Below are 10,601 nucleotides of genomic sequence, written 5' to 3'. Positions count from 1 at the left end.
CTCTGATGTTATCCTCAGAAGCTGCATTGGTTATCCTTTTCATCATCTTAGAAAGCTGAATTACTCATCAAGCTGGACCTTTAGGGAGCCATAACCTTGTGCATATACCTACTTCTGGAATTCACGAAATAAAGAAACACTGGGAATAGTAGGTGCTGATCTCCACTCTTCTGTTTCATTTAGATTAAACAAGCAAGGAATGATATTGTAAGGAGAGCTATATGTTCCCATGTCTGGAATATACAGTATCTTTTATTGTTCATTTACAATTTATTTAGTGTTCTCACATCGCTTTCCAGTGTTTTTACTCTCCTGAATAATTGCCCAAATTTGTGATGTTCTTATTCCATTATCTTCTTTCTACTTTGATGCCAGTGAAAATGCTATATACTTTCTGTGCTGAGAAAAAAAATTAAAATAGAAATAAAAAGTAAAACTACTAGTCATTCAGCAGCACAAAGCCAAAGAAACACTCAGCAAACATTTAAGCCATCAGTGTCCAATCATGATCTGAACCAGCAACATTAGCAAAACTGGTGAAATAGATGTAAATATCAGTAAGCATCATAAATATACTGATATTCATGCAAGAAGGGGAGGTGAACATCACCTTTCAATGTGTTGACAAAACTTATGGATGGCTTCATGAGTAAAGCTTTGGACATTGGAGTACTGTAGTCATGATGACTGTAGAACTAGTTTGGCACTTCAAAGAACTACTATTAATACACACACACACACACACACACACACACACACACACACACACACGCACACACACACACACATATAAAACGTTTTCAAATTTCTAGAAACTCTCTGGGTACATGGCTCACATTCGTGTTTCTATGTTCTTGTCATACACATCTTTTACTTACTTGATTACACTAAGATATTTTATATTATTTGTGGCTATTGAGGGGTGTTGTTTTCCTAATTTCTTTCTCAACCTGTGTATTATTTATATAATAAAGGAAGGCTATTGATTTGTTGGAGTTAATTTTATATCTAGCCAAGTTGCCACTTTAATGGAGTTGTTTATCAGCTGTAGGAGTGGTCTGGTGGAATTTTTGGGGTCACTTGTGCATATAATAATACCATTTTCAAATAGTGGTACTTGGACTTCTTTCCAATTTGTATAGCCCAATCTCCTTTTGCTACCTAATTGCCCTAGATACTTCATTCTTACTTAGAAGGGGAAAAATAATGATTATAGGCAGAGGGAGGGTGGTGCCAGGGTGGGAGAGGGTAGGGCTAGAGAATAATGAGGTCAGGATCAGATATGGGGGTAACAGAAGAGAAACCCAGGGGTCCAGGAGACTCCCAGAGACTAAGACACTAACCAAAGAGCACACACAGGCTTGTCACTAGCAGTTATATAGCAGAAAACTTCACCATCTGGCCTCTGTGGTAGAGGATGTGCCTAACCCTGTAGAGATGTTATGTCCCAGGGAAAGGGGATATGGGGGCAAGGAGGGAGATTGCTGAGGGATTGGATAGGAGAGCACTAATTCAGAGGCAAAGGGGAAGGAGAATGGAATGACAAACCTTGGAAGGAGCAACAAGAGGGAGGGTATTTCTGGGATATAAATAAATAATACAATTTAAAAGGAGAGAAATTTACAAACCATATAAAGCTCAAAAAGAAGGAAGACCAAAGTATAGATGCTTTGGTGTTTCTTAGGGGCGGGGGCACAAAACATTCACAGGAAGAAATATGGAGACAGTGTGGATTAGAGACTGAAAGAAAGGCTATTCAAGGACTACTTGACCTAGGGATCCATCCCACATACAGTCACCAATCCCAGACAATATTGCTGAAGCCAAGAAGTGCATGCTGAAAGGAGCTTGATATAGCTGTCTCCTGCTTGAGCCTGACAAATACAGAGGCAGATACTCACAGCTAAGCACTGGACTGAGCACAGGGTTCCCAAGGGGTGAATTGGAGAAGAACTGAAGGAGCTGAAGGAGTTTGCAAGCCTATAGGAAGAACAACAATGTCAACCAACCAGACCCCCAAGAGATCCCAGGGACTAAACCACCAACTAAGGAGTACAGATAGAGTGACCCATGGCTCCAGCTTCACATATAGCAAAGAATATCAATGCCTTTTAATACATAAATGGACATAAATGAGAGGAGAGACCCTTGGTTTTGTGAAAGCTTGATTCCTCATTGTAGGATAATGCTTGGGCAAGGAAGCAGGAGTAGGTGGGTAAGTGGGCATTCAGGGGAAGTGGGATGGGATAGGAGGTTTGTGTAGAGATAAACAGGAAAGGGGATAACATTTGAAAAGTAAATAAACAAAATTCCAATTAAAAAGAAAATGCATTATTTCATATTCTGATCACTGCCTTCCATCTAAAACAATGCCTTATTATTTCTCTTTAGGAAACCAAGTCACATCTAAGAAATGATAATGAAATAAGTTATAATAAATATGTTAAACCAACAACAAATTAGAATATTACCAAGCAATCAAACAAGAAAATAATTAAATAAAAAAATCACAAGAAACATATACAGACATAAAGACATACAGGTTCCCATAAAAATCCTGAACTAGAAACTATAATATATAAGCAGGTGAGGTCAGGTAAAGACAAGTCTAGGGCCTGTGATTGGACACTAGAAAAGGATGACGGGAACAGAGTTTTTGAGAAGCAGGTGAGAAGAGAATAAGAAAAGAAGATGGAGGAAGAGAAGGAAGACCCAGATATATGTGGCTTTAAATAACTACAAGAAGCTATGAATATCTTGTAATGGATGGATAATTATAGAACGATTTGTCTTATTTAGGTTGGCAATTTATGTCAATATCAATTGGTTCTGAGTTTATTGTATGGACAGTTTGTGTGGTGAAAATTTATTGATATAAATCAGATTGATAAGTTACAAAACTCTAGAGTTTTGAGTTTACTGGTTACTGAGAATTGTGACTGTAACCACAGGTGGTGGATACTGGGAATGTGAGCAGAGTCTGCAACAACAGAGCCACAAGATAGACAGTCTCTGCATGGGACTAGTCATAGAGGCAGTAAGACTGCTGGGGTCAGAAAGTACCCAGATTGCATGTCTTGATGTCTTTTTATATCTTAAAGTACTTACTGCTACAGTATCTGCTCTCAACTATTGCAAGAAGATTCTATAATGAAGGCTGAACAGTTCTCATATCTGTGAGTATAGCAGAATGCCATTAGTAGTCATTTTACTGCTATAATCTTTTGACAGAAGAATAGTATTTGTTTTTCCCCTAATTTCTTATCTTACTTAGTCTCAGGATCTTGACCACTCAACAGTGAAAGGTATCTCAGGGACTGAGCCTTAATTCAAATCAGAGATGTATTTTGTTTCAACATTGTATCAGTTGGTGTTACCAATAGCAAGTCACCATTAGATATCCTTGGCTACAATCTGGGATTTTTGGGGTTCCCTTTGGTCAAGAATTTGCCCAGATCAATCCCATTTTGATACTGAATTTGGTGATGAGACATGCCAATTTGGGTTCTGACTACCCATTTGTTTTGCAAACTCATATTTGTATCCTATTTTTAATTCAGTTATTGGTTTTCTTGATGTTTATTTATATATTTTTTGATATTAGCCCTCTAGCAGATGTGTAGTTGCTGAAAGACTTCCTAGTCAGGCAGGAGGCTGTCCCTTGATCTATGTAGTGGTATTCATTGCCATATGAAGGCTTTTCAGTATCACAAGATCATATTTATAACTGGATGTTCTTTGTGCTTATACTGTTGATTTTCATTTCAAAATGATTTCTTTGCCAATGAATTCAAGACCTTCTCTTTTATCAGATGAAGTGTTTCTGCTCTTGCATTGAGGTCTTCAGTCCAGTTGGAGTTGAATTTCATGCACAGTGTTAAGTATGAATGCATTGGCATTCATCTACTCTTAGCCATTCTAATTTTACAATCAAAATGGATTGAAGGTTTTGTCTGTATTCCAATGTGTGTTTTTCTCTTTTCTATAGACAATCAGTTAGGTTTAAGTATGTGAACTTATTTCTGGGTCTTATATTTCATTGATAAAATATTATTTAAATGAATAGCTAACCCCTAATGAAATGAAAGCAGTCATTAAATGACTTCATTCCAAAAGAAGTCTAAGGTTAGATAGTTTTAACACATGATTCTACTACACTTTCAAAGAAGAGTTAATAATAATATACCTTCACAAAATAAAACCTGAAGGGACATTGCCTAATTTTATGATACCACAGTTATCCTGATCATCAAACCACATAGATACGCAACATGAAAGAAAATTATAAACCAATTTTCTTTATGAGGATAGCTAGAAAAAAATCTCAATATAATATATGTAAACCACATCAAAATTGTAAGCAACCATGATTAAGTAGATTCCATCCAAAATATATTTTCAGTATGCTTACATCTAATAAATAGTATGCAACATATCTTAATATAGTTAAAATGTTATGCACCCTATAAAGAGGTTAAAAGACAAAACCACATGCTCTTATAATTAGATGCAGAAAATGCCTTTGACAAAATTCAACATCCTTTCATGATAAAGGTCCTGCATAAATTAGGTAGATAAGAGACATGACATAATAAAAGCAGTTTAGAGTAAGTTTGTGGCCAACATCAAATTAAAGGTTTGGAAACTCAAAGGATCTGCTCTCCTGGGGTTCCACTCCATATGCAGCCACCAAATCCAAGCACTATTGCTGATGCCACAAAGTGCTTTCTGGCAGGAACTGATATGGATGTATCCTCAGAAGCTCTGACAGTGTCATACAGATACAGTTGAGGACGCTTGCAGCTACCCATCGATTGAACATTGGAACCACAATGAAAGAACTATAGAGGGGACTGAAGGGGCTGTACGGGTTTGCAATCCCATGAGATGAACAATATGATCAACCAACCAAACCATTCAGAACTCCCAGGGACTAAAATACCAACCAGTGAACAAACATGAAGAAACCCATGTCTCTAGTTGCATCTATAGCAGAGGATCTGGCATCAATGGGAGACGAGGCCTTTGGTCCAGTGAAGGCTTGTTTTCCCAGTGTAGGGGAATGCCAAGGTACTGAGGTGGGAGTAGGTGGTTGGGAGAGGGACCACCTTTATGGAAGCAAGTGAAGAGGGAGGGGAATGAAGTGAGGGGAAAGAGAATAACATTTGAAATGTAAGTACAAAGGACATCCAATAAAATCAATTACTATCAAAAAACTCAAAGGAATTCTCATAAAAGTATAAACTTAGAACAGGTTTCTCCTTTCTGTCTATAGCTATTGAGGATAGAACTGGAACTTTTAGCCAGAGCAGTATGACAAATGAAGAAGATCAAAGGGATGCAGACTGGACAGAGAGAAATCAAAATAGTTTTTATTTGTATATTGTACACATAAGAGATCCTAACAATTCTACCACTGAACTCCTAAAGCTGATTAACACTTTAATCACAGTAATAGGATACCACATTAACATACAAAAATTGGTAGCCTTCCCATCTACAAGTGACAAATGGACTGAAAAAGCAATCAGGGAAACAACACCTTTCCTAAAACCCAAGCACCGATTTAAAATATTTCCATGGAACTCCAATCAAGTAAGTGAAAAATCTCATATGACAAAAACTTTAAATCATTAAAGAAATACAGTAAATAAATCAGAATATGAACAAACATCTCATGATCATAGACCAGAGGGATTAGTATAATAAAAATGACCATCCAACTAAAAGTAATCTACCTAATATACTGGTTCAGTGAAATTTAACAACAATGTTCCAACATGGCTCTTTACAGAACTTCAAAGCACAATCTTTTACTTCACAGGAAAACACAAAAAGCAGAGTATTGTTAAAATAATCCCGAAGTAGAAAATATTGGATAGAGGTTTCAGAAAATATTGGATAGAGGTTTCAGCATCCCTTGTTTTCACACTGTGTTATGGAACTAGTATAATAAAAAGACCATGTAAGATTTTTGTTTTGCACATTTGCTATGATTTTAAAATTAAGTATTTTAAAAAGAAAAATAGATAAATTCAAAAATTAATAGTACCTTCATGTGCTCATAAAATTTTTGGCCTCTTTGAAGCATAATAATAATATTTTTTGCAGTAACTATTAAAAAGGGGCTTAACCTTTGATCCCGTGCTTTGCCAGCTCCCATTCAGGGCCATGTAGAGCTATGTGGATCTCTAACTCTGTGGCTTACGTGGACTCTATTATCTCTGGCACAGTTCCTTTACCACTGCTACCGTTTCTGCCTGGATTAATACAACCACCCAAGGTGTGTTGTTTTTATTCACTTCTCCTTGGCATGTTGTTGCCAAACCTTAGACACACACATCCCAACTCTGTGGCAGACTTTATGCATTCTGCCACTTCACCCTTTAAACTCAATTAAGTAGTCACATCAAAGAATGTACCAAACTACCCTGAACCAGCAGGTACAGTATAATTTGCTAACATTTTAAATCAAATGATTTTGTACAATTCCATCCTTATACATTCCTTATACATTCATGACAACCTTATTTATGAAGAGATGTGCCCAGAGAAAGATAAACATCTGCCACCATCTTCATTCCTCCTGGAATCTCTTCTTTCTCCCTCTTCCATTTTCCTAGTCTTTTACCTGCTACCTCCCACTGTCCCATCTTGTATCACCTTAACATCAACCCACACCAATAATAATAAATGACAACAACAACAGCAATAATAATAAAATAATAATAATAATAATAATACCTTAACTTTTGTTCTCACTGCAATCCGGAAAAGTACTTTGTTTTATTTTTAAGTGGGACAGGGAGCTGCTTGACATATTTTTCAAAGATTAAATAATCGAGTATCCATTTCATTCATTTATTAAAATCTAATCCAAACTGTGTAATTCATGTGTATAAGGTAAATCCACCAATTCAAAGTTCTTGATAGTTTCCTGACTTGTTGATATTATAGTCTCATGTCTAGTTGCTGAAAAAATGGTTTATTACAAACATCGATCGATACTTTAGTATGACACAATTGCAACTGAGTATGCTTGTTCTCCACAGATCAAAGAGGAATGCAAAGCCAGGCTGGAGGTACTGTATTTGGATGCAAATGTTATAAAGCCTAAGCACTTCCTTGCTTCATTCTTTTTACCTTCTATATGCAGTTGCTCTCTTACTGGAACTCTTCTCAACTCCGCACTTGCTGTAAAAAAAAGCAATCGTGGAATGACCTGTACATGTGATTTACTTGGGATAAATATACCTGTGCTGCCCTTGTTCATTAATGGTCCTTCTCTTTCAAGTAAACATAGCACTTTCAAAAATAAGCAATTCACATAACAAAAATAAGCCTCATTAGTTTTCATTAAGAACAAAAACAAAGCCAGAGTTCCAGACACTCACATCTTCAATCAACTGTGCAGCCCGCTCATGAGTGCTGTGGTTAGAGCCCTTCATCAGTACATAGGCAGTTCTCAAAATAAATATTGCTGAACTGAAAGAAAAAAATCAGGAAAGAGACCACTGGAATCATCTGCTTCAGAAAGAGTCCAAAAAGACTAACTAATTGTGTTTCTTGTTATGTATAACATACTAAATATTACTCAACCATAGCTCACTTTGGGCCCAAGTATAAGATTTTCACTGACGATCCATTCAATAGCAGATGTGCATTAATAGGGTCTGGTGGAGCGTTTTCTTTGGGGGTTATCCTTGAAGAAATTTTGTTTGTCAAATTCTATCAAGTGATGGCTGTATTAATGTACTATAACTCCTATAGTCGATGGGTATAACAGCCGTGGTGTGGTCAGAAGTATCGGTTCCACAGCATTCTTTCCTATCTATCCTATTGTTACCTTCTGCCTTAATTTGCTGTTTATGGCTGAGATAAAATGCTATGGTATAATAAACTTTCAGAGAAAATGGTTTAATTCAATTTATAAATCCTAACAACAGTTCATATCTCATCATGAAGGCATGTCAGGGCAGGAACTCAAGCCAGGAACCTGAAGGCATGAACTAAAGCAGTGGCTATGAGGTAGTGCTACCTATTGACCTATTCTGTATGACTTTCTCATCATGCCATCTTTATTGGATATTTTTCTTTATTTAAATTTCAAATGTTATCACATTTCTCTGTTTGCCCTCTGGAACCTGCTAACCCATGCTCCCTCCCCTTGCTTTTATGAGGGTGCTCCACCACCCAACCACACCCACCTACCTGCTGCGTCATTCCCCTACACTTTATAGGTTGATCCTCAGGTAGTACTATGTTCAATTTTCTGAGGAACTGCCAGACTGATTTTTACTGAACCACACAAAGTCCCAACAAAGAAAGAGAACTTCAGGCCAATTTTAGTTATGAATATCGATGATAAAATGTTCAATAAAATTCACACAAACCAAATCCAAGAATGTATCAAAATGGTCTTCCAACATGATCAAGTAGGCTTCATCCCAGGGATGCAGGGATGGTTTAATATACGGAACTCCACCAACGTAATCCATTGTATAAAAATTCAAAGAAAATAAAAGTTGCATGATCATTTCATTAGATGCTGAGGAAACATTTGACAAAATTCCAGACCCTTTCATGATAAAAGACTTGGAAAGATCAGGAATCCAAGGCTTATACCTAAGCTTAGTAAAACTATTATACAGCAAACAAGTAACAAACCTCATACTAAATGGAGAATCAATCCCACTAAAATTAGGGACTAGACAAGGATTTCCACTCTCTCCTAACATAATCAGTACAATACTCGAAATCCCAGCCAGAGCAATTAGACAACAATAAAAGGTCAAAGGGATACAATTTGGAAAGGAAGAAGTCAAAATATCACTGTTTGCAGATGATATGACAGTATACTTAAGTGGTACCAAGAATTCCACCAGAGAACTCCTGAGCAAGATAAACAACTTCAGCAAAGTGGCTGGATATAAAATTAACTCAAACAAATAAGTGACCTTTCTCTATTCAATGGATAAAGAGGCTGAAATAGAAAATAGAAAAATGACACCCATCACAGTAGTCACAAACAATATAACATACTTTGTGTGACTCTAACCTCTCAAATGAAAGATCGGTATGACAATAATTTCATGCCTGGTTTCTTATCCAACCCTGAACAATGTGTCCATGAGTATCTTATCCCTGCTGACTGGGTCTGCTTATATCAATCATTAATCATGACAGTACCCCGAACATTTGACTACCTCAAAGCCAATATCATTGAAGCATTTTTCCAATTAAGATTTTTTCTCCCAGAATTGTGTAAAGTCCACCACAACCAAAAAGACCTCCTTACTCTCCTTGTTTTCCAGGAAGTTCTCTGAGCCTTAGAGGCCTGGAGGTTGACATAAATGACTCTCTCACAGCTGAGCATTCACTCTTTAAGTAGTTCTGAATCTCTGAATTAATCATTATTCATTGTAAAATAAAGCTTTTTGACAACAGTTGGAAGGAATCAAAATAACCTTCTAGACCCCAAACCTCTAGCTTTATTCTTAAGCATCTGATATCTCACATACAACCTAAGGATTAAAAGATAACCTATAGCCTCTCACTTATAACTAGTTTTTAGAAATGTAAAAGAATTTAAAATACATATATTGATGGCTATGGGTCAATACCTTCAATCTGAGAAGAAATCTTGAAAGCTTAGATAGTTTTAGCCTTCCATTTCCGGATGTTGACTAAGTGTCACCTCTTCCCTTCACGTCAGATCTAAATTTCACTTGAGACTTGCAGAAGCAAGCAGACAAATGCCTACTTTTGCTTCATATCTAATGCTTCAGTGAATGGTTTTGTAAACATGATCACACGAGGTTTTGGGTAAAATAACTGAGTCACAAACAAAAGGTTTTGGGTAAAATAACTGAGTCACAAACAAAAAAAAAAAATAAACACATGTAAAGGTGGGATGTGGATTTATGGGAGGAATAGGCAGGTTTTGCTTATTTTCAGTGAATAGAAGGTGCAGGCTCTGATATTTATATCTGTATGAGTGACAACTTTCAGTGTACATTATGTTGGTGAGATTCAACTCTCACCGACTGCTGGACGGTGTGTCTCAGGACCCATTTCCCACTATCTGTTTTTTTCACATTTTATCTATTCTATTAGATATGAATTTGGAGTACTTTGCTCACCTTAACTTGAAGAAGTGTTGAGATTTTTTTGAGCTCTTTTGTTATATAAGTATTATTTTAAAAGAAAAATAACATTATTTGCTACCATAAAACTTAAAGGAACACAAATGCTACTTATAAAACTAAATTCTCCCTACTCATTTGAAAGTATCTTTATCCTATTTAGCAATTTAAATTTCTTAAATAATGTACTTTGTTTCAGTGTTGAATGGAAAATACATATAAAATGGTTTATCAAAATAATAGCTGAAAATTACTAAGTAAAATCTGAGTCCCTGGATATATTTTCTACAGAGAAATCATTGTGTACAAGTTATAATTAGCTTGCTTGATACCTTAGAATATACAAAGTTGACATCTATCATAAAGATCCTACTGAGTGTTTTATAGTGCCTTGAGTGTGCTTTTAATCACATTTTCCTGACACTTTCTCTCTCAGACCCCCAAAGAGACTACTTA

This window comes from Micromys minutus, assembly GCF_963924665.1.
Source record: "Micromys minutus genome assembly, chromosome: 2".
In the NCBI taxonomy this organism is placed as follows: Eukaryota; Metazoa; Chordata; class Mammalia; order Rodentia; family Muridae; genus Micromys; species Micromys minutus.
Note: the sequence above shows the minus strand (reverse complement) of the source record.